The following is a 17,311-nucleotide window of genomic DNA, read 5'->3' on the forward strand; positions in this document are numbered from 1 at the left end:
TTTAACTTCGAGCTTAGGCGGTGGTCACGTTTATGTGACTGAACACGTGTATTACATTAAAAGTGTATGCCACCTTTTCACCACGAACATCATTATATATCTACGGCCACCCGACTTGTCTCACGTAGTGCTTTTAAATTATGCACTCAAAACTTCTTCTTGAATCAGTCGGTCTATTAATGAAAACTGTACCAAAATTCACGATTAATTGGGACATCGAACCGTGATTTATTTTCAAAGAATATTCTTCAGAATTTATTTTATTTACTAGCGATTCATCAAGAACATTAACACATTTAATCACACTATGTAAGCATGGGAGTAGTTGGCAGAGAGTAACTGATGAAATGATAACCAAATTCCTTTTAACAAATGGGAATTTTATTCACTTTAATAGTGCCTAAAAGCTTTTTTTAAAAGAAACAGATTTAAAATTATAATCAGGAAGCACCCTCTAAATATCAAAATTACAATTTATTCAGAGGCAGAAAGAAACAAGTTTTGACTGTATGAGCTTTCGGGTAGAGAACCTTGCCGCTCCCTTTGGACAGGGCCGTAGTTACGACAGTTCACAACAGCCTCTGAAAGACTACACTGGTGCAAATCGGAAAGACATCAGATAACTTTAAGCTAAGAGTGTTAACAATTTACACAAGCAGACAAACTATGCACCCCCCCCTAGGAGGGATGGAAATGGTACACAACACTAACAAGTAAAATATTAACCTTGCCACCGAAGGTACAACTAGATTTTAACTTCTAAGAAAAGTCTTACGGTGAAAGGGTGGGAACTTTGTATACTAAAATGATCATTTAAATGAAAGCCAATGAAATGCAATCTTTTATAAAATTCTACAAGGTTGGCCAAACAATAGTTAAGATGCTATACAGTACACGGATACCACCTGTCATGATCACAGGCAACAATATCAGAGTTTCCAAAGATCAAAACATATTTCAGGTGTTAGGCCGTTACACTCCAAGCAATAAATTCGTCAACACACCAAATCCGACAAACATGACGGAGGCAGCTACTAACGTACGGTAGATTGATAGGGAGATTACCGAACAACCCGAACCGCAGGTTGCTCTAACCCGCCCCTACTCCACAAGGGAAAAGCGGGCCACGCAATTTAGAAACAACCACATTTCTGCGGGTGGGCAAACGCACAAGAATGGTGGGGCGACCCCAAAGTGAAACGGCTGTTGACCTCACCAAGAAAACAAGTAGAATTTAACAAGAGTAAATCAAACAACACATCACCAATCACTCAACTTCTAATAAACCGCGATTTCTCGAGAAGACCTGGCGCAGCACCCCCAAATCGCTCTTCCGAACCGTCCGCTGCCAGCCGCTTCAACGGACGCAGGAAGGCGCGCCGATCTCCCGTCTCTCGGCGTCGCAGCTCGCACCTGCCAGACTGATGTCGTGAGTTGACTCCTGTTGCTCTCGTGTCGACCGCGAAGTCATTACCCCTCGCTATACTCCGCGGCCCACTGGACTCACGTGGCGACCTCACATGCGCCGACGATCAAGACGGACAAGTCATCTTGTGTCCCAGTGCGCGACCGACCAACCGATAGATCCAATCGCCGATGACCATTGCCTGAGCAAACTCGAACAGACCGGCGGCCTGATGCGCACACTCAGTTGCAGGAACTAAGGCCCCCACCGGACGACCACTCGTTGAGTTCTCTTACTGGCGGAATGGAAAGACTCTCATTTTGCCGGCTTTAAAGGTTGATCCGAACGACAGACGTACTAGCACACCGAACGGCTGACAGACAGCAACTGTCTAACAAATGCGGACGAGAGACAGACTAGCAAGCTGTGGACGAGAGACTGACCCAGACTGACCGACTGGCGAGCTCATAGCGCCCCTTAAGTGCACGTGAACAGGCAACCTTTCCTCTTTCCCACAAGAGGGAGACACCAAAGCTGCGATTGCCACAGCGGCGCCACCGCCAGAAACGGAGGGCGACTGCTTCACACTACGCGCTGCGGCGCGCTTTTCAAAACAGCAATTTTTTCCACGGCTCAGAAATAGTCTGTTCACCATCACAAAATATTTAAATGACCGAGCGAATGTCGAAAAAGTTTGCAGAAGGGTAAACATTTTGGCAGCATACCTGGTAACTTGAAGCAACCGTCCAGAGGTCTGCAACTGGATAATCCCTGTGGGCAGAGAGGCGGGTGCGGATTGAAAGAGACGTGCGACAGATCACGGCAGAGAGCCTCCGCTGATCTGGATGGAGGGAGGGAGCTGGACCTGCCGTGCCGGCAGGAACCGCTCTGCCTTGCCAGTTGGGATGCCGCGCTGCCCTCGCTGGCCCTAATTCCCGGGAAATCCCCTCCCCGCCGGGCTCAGGCCAGTTCTTCAGTTAATCTGTACGGCACACGGCGTCCAGCTGCGGGCGCCCGCTATGTCGAGGGATTAACGCCCGCAGGGCAAAGCGCGTATGCGACGAACCGGTCGCTCTGTCCGTGACCGAGGAGCTCTCGTTGATACTGGCGGAGACGTTCTTCCGTCATATTGCACCGAACACTATCGTTTGAAATAGCTTTCAGTGCACGATTGTACTTAAAGATTATATTATAATGTAATTCCCTTCCCTACACCTAATTCCCTTGTGAGCTGTCTACATTACGGTCACCCAGTAATCAGACCCCTCTTGCAGGTTTCCTACCTGATAGTGAAGTAGACGTGCTGAAGAGAATTTATAATTTTTGAAAGTTGGGCTCCATAAGGTTCCCTTTCCGTGCAGCGACCGTAGAATATAAAATTATTAAAAAATGTAGTGGTTAAAAACAGTCTTGGTTGCAATTTTTATTTACTTTTATTTTCCAACGACGCGTTTTGCCGGCCGAAGTGGCCGTGTGGTTAAAGGCGCTGCAGTCTGGAACCGCAGGACCGCTACGGTCGCAGGTTCGAATCCTGCCTCGGGCATGGATGTTTGTGATGTCCTTAGGTTAGTTAGGTTTAACTAGTTCTAAGTTCTAGGGGACTCATGACCTCAGCAGCATACCATAGTGCTCAGAGCCAATTGAACCAATTGAACGACGCGTTTCGTCTTAGTTAGGCATCTTCAGGTACGACTGTTTTTAACCAATCCTGTTAAGCACAGGTTCGCTGTTATGCCACATATGGACTGGACGAATTTCTGGAAAAAATGTAGCAAGCAATCGCGGAAATATAATCTATTTACCTTGTTGCAAATCGATTTCGACTCATAACAGTCATCGTCGGTGAATTTTTTTTTTTTACTGATACATGCCAGAAGTACTGTCCTTGGTTAAAAAAAGATTCTTCTGTATATTATTCTTGTCAGCAGTTCGGATTCTTGAAATGTTTGGCTGATGGTGCGCTAATTTTCGTATTGTAAGCTCTTGCAGTTTTCCGGATTGTGTGGATGATATTTTTCCGAAAGTCAGTTGGTATACCGCGTTACTCGTGCTTTCTACACACCAACCTGAAAAGTCATTCTGTTGCCACTTCTCCAAATATTTTTAGAAATTATAATGGACTGTTATGTAACCCTTGTGCCTTACTTGATCTTAAGTCTTTCAAACTCTTTCAAATACAGTTTCTAATACTGCATCCTCAATCTCACCTGAATCTACTCCTGCCTTCTCTTCTATCACATCAGACAACTCTTCGCCCTCACAGAGGCTTTGAAGGTACTCTTTACACCCATCCGCTCCTTCCTCAGCTGTTGGTTTGCCGTCGCCTCTGATGAGAACTACCCTGTAACTGAAATCTTCACAGTAACAACCTCTCAGACCTACCTTGCTACTCCATTTAGGCCATTTTCTTCTGCTGTTGATATTACCCTACGCACTTAAGACCAGAAATCCTGACTACTTTACGTTTCACTTCACTGACCTCCATTGTATTTAGATAGAGCATTTGAAATTCCGTTCTCAAATTTTCTAGCTTTCCTACCGCTTTCAGACGTCTGACATTCTACGCTCGGACTCGTAGAACATTATGCTTACCTTGGTTTTTCAATGTTTTTCTCGTGGTAACCTCTCCCTCGGCAGTCCACTTCCGGAAACTCGAATGGGAGATTATTGCGGATTTTTTTTTTTTTTTTCTTTTTTTTTTTGCCAATGGAGAGATCATCATGACACTTTTCCTTTACAGGCCACATGTCCTGTGGATACATGTTATGTGTCTTTAATGCAGTGGTTTTCGTTCTTATGCCATTGATCATTGCAGATTCTTCCGGCTTTGGGAGCAGCTTTCCATCACAAGGGCAGAGAATGTGTACATGTGCCTGTATGCGTTTACAAAATGCGCTTAATCTGATTTGACTAGATAAACTTTTGACTTGAGTCTGGATGAGGAATCGTATGCTAACGTCCTACTGCAGCCTATATTTAAGCTTTCCATCGTGTTGGGAGATGAAAAAACTATCATATGGCAATTTACAATTAGGAATATGTTTTCCTCTGATTTTTTGTTTACAGATAGCTCCTTTTTCTGTTTTCCATTTTCTTTAAGCACGAGTGTCCTGTCAACGCTTCCGAAGTTTCTACTATATTCAGCTTCGATTAGTCGAAGTAAGCTCTTTGTGGAATCTCTTCTGTCTCCAGTGATGCATTTTGTATCTTTGGAGGCTGTCTAAGCCTTCAGCAATGGGAAATATTCACGTTTGGAACTACGAGGTGCTATATGTCGAACGTGTATTCGCCATTCTGGTGCTGACATTCGTCAAATTCTGTTCTGGTTGATTTGGGAAGCAGTTTGGCTTTGTCTGGTGTCGATACGAATTGGTTCGGAGGCTTTACTATGATTTTTTATCAAATATTTAACGTGGTTATTATTAGGCGATGTAGATTCTAAATTACCATCCTTTCCTGCAGTACAAAACAGTTACTGTATTTTTATAAACAGTGTATTAAGGTAATTTTATTATACATACCCTTTAGGAAATTTTTATTTCTATTTGCTACGTGTGATTTGTAAATCAGTTGCATTACATACAGAGCGATACACGTTCATATTCATGATCTGTTCTCTGAATTATTTAATCGAAATCAAGTCATTAGTTTCATTATCTGTATTTAATGAAGCTACTTGCCATATGATGCACAATTGTTGCCTCCATTTTCGTTACGTAACAGTTCTGAAATGACTAGAACAATTAACTAAGTTAATCATATCATGAAATGAAAATCATTAGTAATAAATACGCTGTTTCCTTGTGTAGATTTATGTTTCGGATGGGGAAGGTAAATTGTTGTCATCTGCTTGGAAGACTACTGATTTCTGAATTTAATGCACAATGGAATGGAATATTAGTGAGCCATAATGTGGAAGGGGCATTGTAATTTCAATATTACGAGGATATAATGTTTTAAAGTTGAGTTCTGATCTTAGTGGTTAAAGAATGTATTGGTTTAATGATTTTATCAAGTCTTGATTCATAGAATACAGATAAGAAGGGTCTTCCTCGTCTGCAATGCCTGGGGCTATTATCCAAAAACAAAAGCGTAGTAATATTTTTGGACAGTTTCTTCCTGGAAAACTAGTTATAATTTAATGTTTGATCAGTTAGCTATGCAAAGCTCATTTCAGCGGCGCCTACAATCAGCGTGTCTGTCTGGGACTATTCTGTAAAATATTCGTGATCAGATTAGGTTTCCGATTAGTTTTCTACGGCATACATGACCGTATATTATAGCACAACATTTAACTGGTCAGAGCTTTACTTAACTGCTTATGGTACCACGAGTAGTTCAGTATTTACCACCCCAAAACACACCCAACACACATACACACACACACACACACACACACACACACACACAGACGCGCGCGCGCCCACACACGCACTTGCGGGATGATGACCGAATCCTCAGATACACTCGATGTAAATGAGTCTTATCGATTTGAGCTGTGTTTCTCCTATGATCACAGATTACTGTTAGCATCGTCCAGGGTGCGTTGCAAAATATGTGTATGCGGCGCAACTCGGGATCGATGAGTTACTTTTCCTTTGATGCAGTGGGCACAAGGTTTACAGTTTACCTTACTGCTGGGCAGTGATGACACGGAGCTGTGGCCCCAGCAGAAACATACATCAATGGCGAACGGATCTATGCAGGATGTTAGATGCATAATTGCAAATAATCTGATGATTGGTACGTACCTTAATATGCAACCTCATCACTGATCTTTTTAATCGAACAGACTTACGGAAAACACGTCGCATGTCACATAATTTGCTACCCAATGTTTCCTGCACGGTTGTAACTGCACTACTAAGTGGCCTATGCCTTTCAGTATTGATCAAATGCTATGCATCCACATGTCCACACTTTAAGGACTCAACTGCTGCACAGGAGAAAATAAGCCTTAATGATTGCTCCTGCCACATGTACTTGAAGGTGAACTGTAAGGCAAAGAAACGTCGCACCGCGATGCAATTATTCCAATGGGTCCGAAATCAGTAGGTGTGATGGATAGAAAAAACAAGTGATTAGAATTTCAGAAAAGTTGGATGATGTATTCAAGAGGAACAGCTTCACGAATTGGCTCTTAAGCAAGCATTTTCTCGCACTGATTTATAGAGTTATTGGATGTCCTCGTGAGGGATATCATTCCGAATTCTGTTGAATTGGCGCGTTAGATCGGCTAGTTGGAGGGCTCTACCTATAATGTTCCAAACGTACGCAACTGGGAGAGATCCATCGATCTTGCTGGTGAATGTAGGACTTGACAAGCAGAAGCGGTAGAAACTCTATCCGTATCCGTATACGGACGAATATTTCCTTGCTGGAATGTAAGCGCAGAGCGGATTGCCATGAAAGGTGAGAGGGCGGGGAGTAGAATATCGTCAAAGTACCACTGAACTGTAAGGATGTTGCGTTGCCAATCAAAGGGGTCCTGCTATGATAAGAAATGGCACCCAAGACTATCACTCCTGCTTGTTTTGCAATATGGCGGGCGACTGTCATGTTGCTATCCCTTCTAACCCCCCCCCCCCCCCCCCCCCACCCCTGCCTTTCGCTGTTAGGGGCGTCTCCAGACACACGGTTTCGGCCTAGAATTTCTTCAGTGACGAGTTCCGTTTCAAACTGAGTCCCAGTCAGCATTGAAGACATGTCAGGAAAAGTCTCGGACACAGACTTACAGCACTGCGGTGTTTCGACGCTTTTCTGCACCTCGTTTTGTGGCCCTTCATGGGCTCACGTTTCAGCACGGACACGGTGAAATTTCTCCTACTTGTCTTCGTGCTTGACAAGTCGTACCTTGGCCAGCAAGATTACCGGATCCCTTCCGTGTTGAGAACATTTGGGGCATTCTCTGCAGGGCAGGATTTGGTATGACAATTCTCAGAAGGACACTCAACAACATTCTTCAGTTAATGCCAAGCCGAATAACTTCTTGCATAAAGGCCATAGGAGGATCAACAAGTTATTGACTTGCGCACTTCGTGAAGCTGTTTGTCCTGAATAAATCAGCCGATTACACTGATAATCTAATACTTTGTTTGTTTGTAATGTGCATCACACCGACCGATTTCCGTCCCATCCGGATACAACTGTTAGTCTGTAAATAAGTAAATACTGATGCGGTGTTGTTCAGCACACTGTTATGATTCAACAGTAAAAATGTATGCACATATACCCCCAAAACCTTGTATATACCATGCTGATCTGACGATGCCACAATAAAAAGAAATTGAACATTATTTTTGTAGTTAGAGGCAAATTTACAAATAATCTCAGTCCTGTAAGAAAGTGTCACAATTGTGATTCAAACGACTGACTCATCCTTCCTGGAACACCATGCGAAAAATATTTGCAACTGTGGAGAGCGCGGCCTAACGGTCGTGAAAGAAAGAATGGTTAGAGAGAGAGAGAGAGAAAGATAGGTAGCAGAGACGGAGAGACTTAGGGGCTGAGAAGCCACACAAAGGATCGATACCGCTGCCGGCCGCGTCTCAATCAGCATTAGGGCGGTGGGCTGCCGGTAGCGGGAAGTGGGCACCCAGCGTCCAGTGGCCGGTCCCTCCCGAGGATTGGAGTGCTATGGGAGGCTCCGCGCGCCGCGCTGCGGTGCGGTGCGGGTCGTCGTCTTTTGAGGCGACACGTCCGGATTACAGTCCGCAGGCCGGCCCTTTCGGATGGCGCCCACTGGGCGACTGAAAAGGAGACTGCCCGAGTTGATTGAATGGGCAATGGAATTCCGCAACGGCGGGCCCATCCCTACCGTTTTCACAACAAACTGTAGCACGAAAGTCACAACGGGCGATCCAGCGGTATTTGTCAAGTGGGATTAACACCGGCTTGCTTTCTCTCGTCTGTTGAGGCTGTTGGGCATCGTCCATTTTAATGATACATGGACAGAGGTAGTCTGTGTTCCGTAAGCGTCTTTATTGCGTCATGCACATACTGTATGAAGTGGCTAAGTGAAGGGAGATGTACGAATAAGCCACTATCTTCTATAAACAACTGTCAGGTACGACTTTGCTGCAGTGTATGAGATCAATTATTCAGCGATAATGTTTGGAGCTCCAACTCAAAAATGATTCAAATGGCTCTGAGCACTATGGGACTTAACATCTTAGGTCATCAGTCCCCTAGAACTTAGAACTACTTAAACCTAACTAACCTAAGGACGTCACACACTTCCATGCCCGAGGCAGGATTCGAACCTGAGACCGTAGCAGTCCCACAGTTCCGGACTGTAGCGTCTAGAACCGCACGGACACCGCGGCTGGCGTAGCTCCAACTCATACGATTTGAATAGCTTTCTACCAGAATTAATGATACGTTATACTTACGGGAATTAAGGAAAACGTGGAAGTGAGGACCTACCAATATAATTTTCTTTTTACACAACATGTTTATTTAAGAATCTAATATATTTTTTATGTTATAAACTGTTTTACAGATAATCTAAGCATTTAACCACAAAATCTTCTTTAACAAAATGAATTAATTTCCTAAATTTTTTTGACCTTAAGCCTTAAGTTGAATAAGGTTTTCATGTTTGCCAAAGAAATCTGAAGTTGTTGTTGTTGTTGCAGTCTTTAGTCCTGAGACTGGTTTGATGAAGCTCTTCATGCTACTCTATCCTGTGCAAGCTGCTTCATCTCCCAGTACGTACTGCAGCCTACATCCTTCTGAATCTGGTTAGTGTATTCATCTCTTGGTCTCCCTCTACGATTTTTACCCTCCACGCTGCCCTCCAATACTAAATTGGTGATCCCTCGATGTCTCAGAACATGTCCTACCAAACGATCCCTTCTTCTAGTCAAGTTGTGCCACAAACTCCTCTTCTCACCAATTCTATTCAAAACCTCCTCATTAATTGTGTGATCTACCCATCTAATCTTCAGCATTCTTCTGTAGCACCACATTTCGAAAGCTTCTATTCACTTCTTGTCTAAGCTATTTATCGTCTATATTTCACTTCTATACATGGCTACACTCCATACAAATACTTTCAGAAAGGACTTCTTGGCACTTAAATCTATTCTCGATGTTAACAAATTTCTCTTCTTCCTTGCAATTGCCAGCGTACTTTTTATATCCTCTCTACTTCGACCATCATCAGTTATTTTGCTCCCCAAATAGCAAAATTCCTGTACTACTTTAAGTGTCTCATTTCCTAATTTAATTCCCTCAGCATCACCCTACTTAATTCGACTACATTCCATTATTCTCGTTCTGCTTCTGTTGATGCTCATCTTATATCTTCCTTTCAAGACACTGTCCATTCCGTTCAACTTCTCTTCCAAGTCATTTGCTGTCTCTGAAGTGCTGTATTGAAAAAAAAATGGTTAACAGATGGCCAGAGCTGCAGCCCGCCCATTATCGGGTGAAACAGCGGTGTTTACTACCGCGTTCGGCACAGTCTGTCTTATCACATGTCCTTCTGCAACACATGAAAACTATATAAGCACCACTGATGGCAAGAGTGACTCAATTTCTCAAAACAGATGACTCAACTTTAATTTGCAAGCTGTATGTCGAAAGGTTCGGGGTTAAGATGCGCGCTTGAGCTTAAAGGTTAAACAGTCTAGAAAAATTATGACAATGTTAAGGATTACTTAATAGCAACCAATCTCTTAATTTCAATCGGCTACCAAGGTGCGACTGGATGCCAACCCGTCGCTTCTGACTATTTTATTTTGACTAAAGCCCTGGTGACAGTTGGCTGTTAATATTTTCAAAGTTTAACTTATTGTAAGTTCATTAAGACCGCTCTGAATGAATGTCTTAAAACATTACTTGTGAAAACTTATTACAAGAGAACTCACTCGGCAGAACCACAAGATAAAGCTAAAATACACCAATAATGACCCGGTCTTCCACCCACGGAAAGAAACGCCTTAGTACAACAGATTGATCAGTTTCCAACTAATGACTCAGGAATGAAATTACAATCAAAGAATTGAACCGGTTAACAGCTAAATATAACCACAAGGTCCCTCTTTGCTTAGCGGCAACATGTGCCTTAGGACAATAGTTCCGGCTGTTTTTACGACCAGAAACTAATTAATTAGAACATTAGTGAGCGGGTACAAACCACAAAGGAAAGTAAATATAATAGCGGGACAAATTTTTAAATGACTACTAGTGTCATAGTACAATACTACTGTCCCTATTTACGACCAAACAGCAGACCATGGAAAACTCTGAGGGTCGGGTACAAACCAGAAAATAATAAGAAGGGCAGGTAGAAAAAAGAAACAAATCACCGCGAGGATTACAAATATTACTCCCACTTATCAGCAAGCAGTTTCATGGATCCACGGTGCGTCGCAGCGGTTACTGACAGCAGCCGATGAAAGCCAGGTACAAGAGGGCAGCCAGGCCACAAGCGGTCGTCCTGCACGAATGTTGCCAACCAACCGACGGGATGTCGGCCTGCTGTTTGTAGTCGATGCTGACCCCGTTGAAGTACTCCGGGATCTTCGCTCTGAGCAGGCTCTCCATGCGTAGCTCGTGGCTTTGGCCTCTCGGACCTAGGACCACCTCTTGTAACGACACTACCGCCAAACGGATAGTCGATACTACACCTGAGCCAGTGGCCCCAGAGGGAAGTCTACTAACTCAACGGTGCCACGGCTCAGGTAGTGAGACCAGAATATTTTCTAAATATTCCTGGGGTAGAAAAAGAAATTCACATGGACTGCGCCTCTTACTGTCCACTCATTTCATTAGAACAGTTATTACTGATTCCTCGAGAATATTCTGTATTTTATAATTTTATAGTTTCACTATTAAGTGAATTTTATAATTTCCCTCTTCGGTATTGCAGCTGGTCGTCACTTACCATACTGCACCATGTTTCGACTGGGTACCTGTCAGTTAACTGCAGATGCGGCGTCGAAGACTTAGCCGAGAATTGCCACGACCCTTGTCTATTAGGATGCTCTGTGTATTCCGCGCATAAGATCGCACACTGACCACAGTCATCACGCTACCCTCGCTGGTGTAATAGGGAAGGTCAGCTGTACTCATGATTGCTGTTCGCCATGACTATCGTCGTTTTCGTTTGGCCAAAATTGTGGAAATGTTCGGTTTAACCCAACCAAAACGTCCACTAAAGGCAGACCATTTTCTTTCTCTATTTCCATAGTGAATTGAATGTTCTTTCGAATCGAGTGGAAGAGATGTAAATAACTGATTTATATATTTTCTACCTGAAACCACGCTATGGCACTATTGTCCACATATCTCCAAGTTCTGTCAGATTTAAGTGCCATTGGCACCAGCGCTCCCTCCTCACAGTTTCTCAATTAGAAAGGCGAAGGGCAGAAAGAGGGTTACCCATGGCGAGTCCGTCAATCTGGTCAACAATTATGACAATCTGGAGAATTGATTACATCGTACGTTCAAACATAATGGAATTTATTTAGAATCTTTGAGTTGTCTTCACTCTCCTAAACTATGGTTTTGCTTAAATCACTTGCACTCACAGCGTACAGTGTCTCCGATCCAGTTAGATTACCTAAAAATTTCGTCCACCTAAGTATTATTTTAAGAGGAAATGGATGTTCTAGCCAACAGATTAAGAGAGCGCTGTCAGTGCGATCCATATATCAGGAAGTGGTTAACGAATGCAGTGTAGCACCACAGTCCCTAGCTTTTCCTCCCTTTGTTAGCAATATTTCGTTCAAGGTGCCAACAATCCTACGTAATTTTCACATGACAGTCATTTTCCGCCCTCCACCGACGGTAGTAGATCTCTTGGAATAATCGAAGGTTGAATTTATACTGCAGCTGACAAGCATGACAAATAACCGTACAAGTGGAGTATCTGTTATAAAAGCCAGTGTACGTGCACCATGGAAGAACACTGCCCTGATCATCAACACTGCACTTACATTTTGCAAACACCCATCTCTGCTACTACCGAACTTTCTCTCCACCATGTTTTGAATGGACTACGAGAAAACCGTAATTTTTGCCGCACCAACAATTTTTATGGACTCCATTAACGGAAATGCGATGAACCGTGCTAGTGAGTACCACTTGGATAATTCGTGGGACACCATCTATCGCACAATTTTTCCATATGAAAAGGCAAAGAACGCAAGGGGCCACGGCTGGAGGCAGTCCTGAGGACAATCAAGATCCACAAATGCAACAGCAGTGTCTCTGCCCTTCTAGCAGTGTTGTCAGTCTGTAAGCGTGATATTATGGGAGGAGTGTTCGTCAGTTTTATACGGCTCACCTAAAGATGTCTAGCAGTGTCCAGTCGAGATTTCTTTGAATAGAGACATTATCGTTTCTTAGAAGAATCCCAATAACAAAAATATTCCCATTAATAGCTCGATGTCTACAGTTAAACTACAAGTAGTCAGGACTTGTCTGGGACAGAGAAACACTTCAGTATTCAAGTATTAAAGGAGCTTACAAAATGATCAAACATCATCCAGACAACAATAGAAATTTGCTTTGAAATAGTGCTACCTGGGTCTTATTGTGCCGTAGTTTTAAGGTACCATCTCTGATTAGTGATCAAACTGTCTTCGGTCACCAATTCGAAACCTACCACCGCTTAAATTTTGAATAAAGGTCATCAGTAGCGGCGGCCGAGGACTTCCGCCATAAGAAGACACACCTCATTCAGTCAACAGTCTCGTCAAAGACGACAGAGGAGCATACAGAGGTCGAGAGCACTCTCTTGGAGAGGGAAAGTACCCCTAAAGAGGGGAAGATCAGCATGATCAACGGCGTGAGAATGGAGAAGGCAATGGAAACCACTGCATGAAAGGCAGATAATGCGTATCCGCAGGACATGTCGCCTCTATTTTAAATGTATCGTGATAATCTGTCCATTGGCCAAATATCCCAGACAACTCCCCCAATCAGATATCCGGGATGAGTCTGCCAAGGGGGAGGTTAACATGAGGAAAAGGTTGAATAACCAAGAAAAGGATAACGTTCTACGAGCCGACCGTGGACTCTCAGAAATTTAAACGTGGTAGAGAAGCTATAAAATATGAAAAGGGAAATGATAATGCTAAATCTAGATATAATGGAGGTCAGTGAAGTAAAATGGTAAGAAGATAAGGACTTCTGGTCGGATGAGTACCAGGTAACATCAACAGGGGCAGAAAATGGAATAACGGGAGTAGGCTTTGTTACGAATAGGAAGTTACAGCAGAGAATATGTTACTGTGAACAGTTCAGTGATAGGGTGGTTCTTGTCATACTCGACAGTAAACCAACACCAACGAATATTGGTCTGGTCTATGGGTCGACGTCGGAAACCTAAGATGAAGAACATAGAAAGTATATAATGTTATTGAATGGGTAACTGAGTACGTAAAGCGAGATGAAAATCTGATAGTCGTAGGGGACTGGAATACGGTTGTACTGAAAGGAGTAGTTATGGGAGAATATGGATTTGGCACTTGGAATGAGAGTGAAGAAAGATTATTAGAGTTCTGCAACAAATTTCAGATGGTAATAGCAAATACTTTGTTGAAGAATCCCAAGAGGAGAAGGTGTACTAGGAAAAGGAAGAGAGATATGGTAAGATTTCATGTAGATTACAACATGGTCAAGCAGAAATTCCTAAATCCAATACTGTTTTGTAAGGCGTACCCAGAGGCAGATCATAATTTAGTTCAGATGAAGAGTAGACTGAAGCTGAAGAGCTAGTCAGGAAGAATCGATGTGCAAAGATGTGGAATACGCAAGGTTCGCATGAAATTCTCTGAGACTTTAGATACTGCGGTAATGAATAGCTCACTAGGCACTTTAGTGATCAAAAACTGTAAATCTACTTATGAGATATTTTCTCTATTACCATATTTTGGTCTTATATTCAATTATGATTCTAGACTGCAATTCTAGAGGTGTAAATTTTTACTAAGGCCTAAAAGATTATTCTTTTAGTTACAACTTTGTAGGTTATTAGTTTAATAAACTTAAGTCCCTAGTATAATGAGATTAAGGTTGATGTTAAAATCAATCCTTTTGTTGAAATTATTACGGTTATAGGAAGAATAATTCTTGATTTTTGAGACTTTATCTTTATAGATCATGAAATTTCTGTGTATGAAATAATTAAGACTGAGAATGTAATACATATGTAATAATAGTGTAATTGTAGTTAATGCAACCATAATAGTTATAATAGTTGTTATGTTGTTTTCTATTAATGATTGTATTATAATTCATTTTGGTATAAATCCAAGAAATGGTAGTAAACCACCTAGAGATAGGAGAGATAAGAATATTATCAATTTAATTTCAGTTTTTGTATTTCTGGCTGAAAAAATCTGGTTTATGAAAAATAGATTTATTTGCTTAAATAATAAAACCATGATTATTCTTAGTAGTGAATAAATAATAAAGTATAGTTCTCAGATGTTTTCTCTGACTGTTAGTGATCTAATTATTCACCCAAAATGTCTAATTGAAGAATATGCTGGAAATTGTCATAGAGATGTTTGATTTAAACCTCCTATTGCTCCAATAATGATTCTTAAAATGATAATTGATCAGATGAAAGTTCTTAGTTGAATACAATATGATAATACCACTATTGCAGCAATTTCTGACATGTTATTAATGTTAGACAGTTATTCCATCTCGAAGCTCCTATTACTTCTGGGAATCAGAAATGAAAAGGTGCAGCTCCAATCTACAATAATAATCTAGATCTGATTGTTATTGATGGAATAAATTCTGGTTCCCACCCTATTGGATACTTTATTTGAATCAACAAAATTGAAAATAATAGTATTGTCGATGCTATTGCTTGGACAATAAAGTACTAAATATATGACTCATTTATTATTATATTTTTATTTCTTGTTAGGAGCGGAATAAATGAGAGTAAGTTGATCTCAAGTCCTATTCAAACTTAAAATCAGGAATTTGATGAAATGGACAGGATCGATCCTATCATTAATGTTGATAGGAATAGAAGTTTTGTAGAGTTGTTGGTCATTAATAAGGAGAGGATTTATACCTCTATAAATGGGGTATGAACCCACTAGCTTGTTTAGCTTACCTTTTTACATTAAGGTGTATGACACACGATAGTTTTTGATACTAAAGGAAGTAGTTTAATCTTATGTAATTTGTTTCATGAAGGTAATTTTTATTTACTTAATTTACCTCATCAAGGTAACCCTTTAATTAGGCACTTCATTTATTTAACATACTAATTAAAAGTTTTTTTTAATTTGGTTGTGTATTATTTTGATTATTTTCATTTATTTGTCTCGATTTGATTATATATATATATATATAATAAACAATTTAAATTAATATATTACATTTAATTAAATTTGCATACTTATAAGTTTATTTTGTTATTATTAAGTGATTATTTTTATACATTTATTTTCCAAGGATTATAGCTACTTATGTTTGTAGCTTAAAATGGGCTATTATATTATAATATATACAATAATATGTAAATTAAAATTAAATAATATTATAATTTTATTTAATAAATAAAATTAATAAATTTTAATTTTAAATATTATATTAATAAAAATAATTATTTTAATTATAATAATATAATTAATAAATTATCTATAATTAGATTATTTAACTATTAGATATTTAAGTTAACTTAATATAAAGTCAATTTTATACTAATAACATATTACATTAATCTACATAATTGTATAAAATATATTTATTATATTATTTAATTTTTCTTTATTATTAGTGAAAAGAAAGATTAAATAAGAAATAATATAATACATTTATTGGTATACATGTTCCATATTAATCTTTATTTATATATAATAGGGAAGTTGTTGTGGTCATATGGGGGTGTGTTTCTTTTTTTTGTTCATGTTTGTGATTTTTTCTTTTTTTTTCTTTAAATATTTGAATCCATCAAATTTTCTTAATTTGACTAAATTTTAAATTTCCCATTCTTTGTTTTTAAAAGTTTTATTCTTCCTTGTTTATTCACTTTTTCTTTGTATTATACATAAGTTTTCTTAAACTAAATGTTCTTTTGGCTGTAATTTAATTTAATTATCAAGTGATTTTGGATTTAGTAATTGATTTAGTATCGGCACAATTCGTGCCAGCAGCTGATACAAGTGAATATTATTGATTAAGACAGTTGTTTATATTATTAGGGTTAAAAAATAAATTTGTAAGGTGAAATGTTAAAATTTATTTGTTGCTCTTTTTATGAATCTGTGAAGTTTAGAAAATAAACTAGGATTAGATACCCTACTAATTTAAATGTTGATTATATTTACCAGGATACTATTAGTTATGGTCTTTAAACCTAAAGAATTTGGCGGTATCTTATTCCATTCAGAGGAACCTACCCCGTGATTGATAATACACGATTTAGTCTACTTACTTCATTTGTTTGTATATCTCCATTATCAGAGACTCTTCTTAGGGTAATATGTATCAAGATTTATAATTATAAAATATTTCAGGTCAAGATGCTGCTTACAGTTAAGATTAGGTGGGTTACAATAGATTTTTGTTTATAACGGATTTGACGGTGAAATACTGTTAATGAAGGTGGATTTGATAGTAATTTAATTTAACTGATATTGGCTCTGAGGAGTGTACATATCGCCTGTCTCATTATTGATTATTCCATTTTGATTATTTTAAGGTAGCTTCAATTTAGATGAGATAAGTCGTAACATAGTAGATGTACTGGAAAGTGTATCTAGGAAGATGTTCAAGATATAACTTATTAGTAAAGTGTTCCACTTACACTGAAAATTTTTCTGTGAAATCAGGATTTTTTGATTATTTATTTTATTACATTTATTTTCTGTTAATTTGATTATTTAATAGAAATAATTTTGTTGGATTTTGTTTTATTATATA

The sequence above is a fragment of the Schistocerca americana genome, chromosome 2, assembly GCF_021461395.2.
Source record: "Schistocerca americana isolate TAMUIC-IGC-003095 chromosome 2, iqSchAmer2.1, whole genome shotgun sequence".
NCBI classification, from domain to species: domain Eukaryota; kingdom Metazoa; phylum Arthropoda; class Insecta; order Orthoptera; family Acrididae; genus Schistocerca; species Schistocerca americana.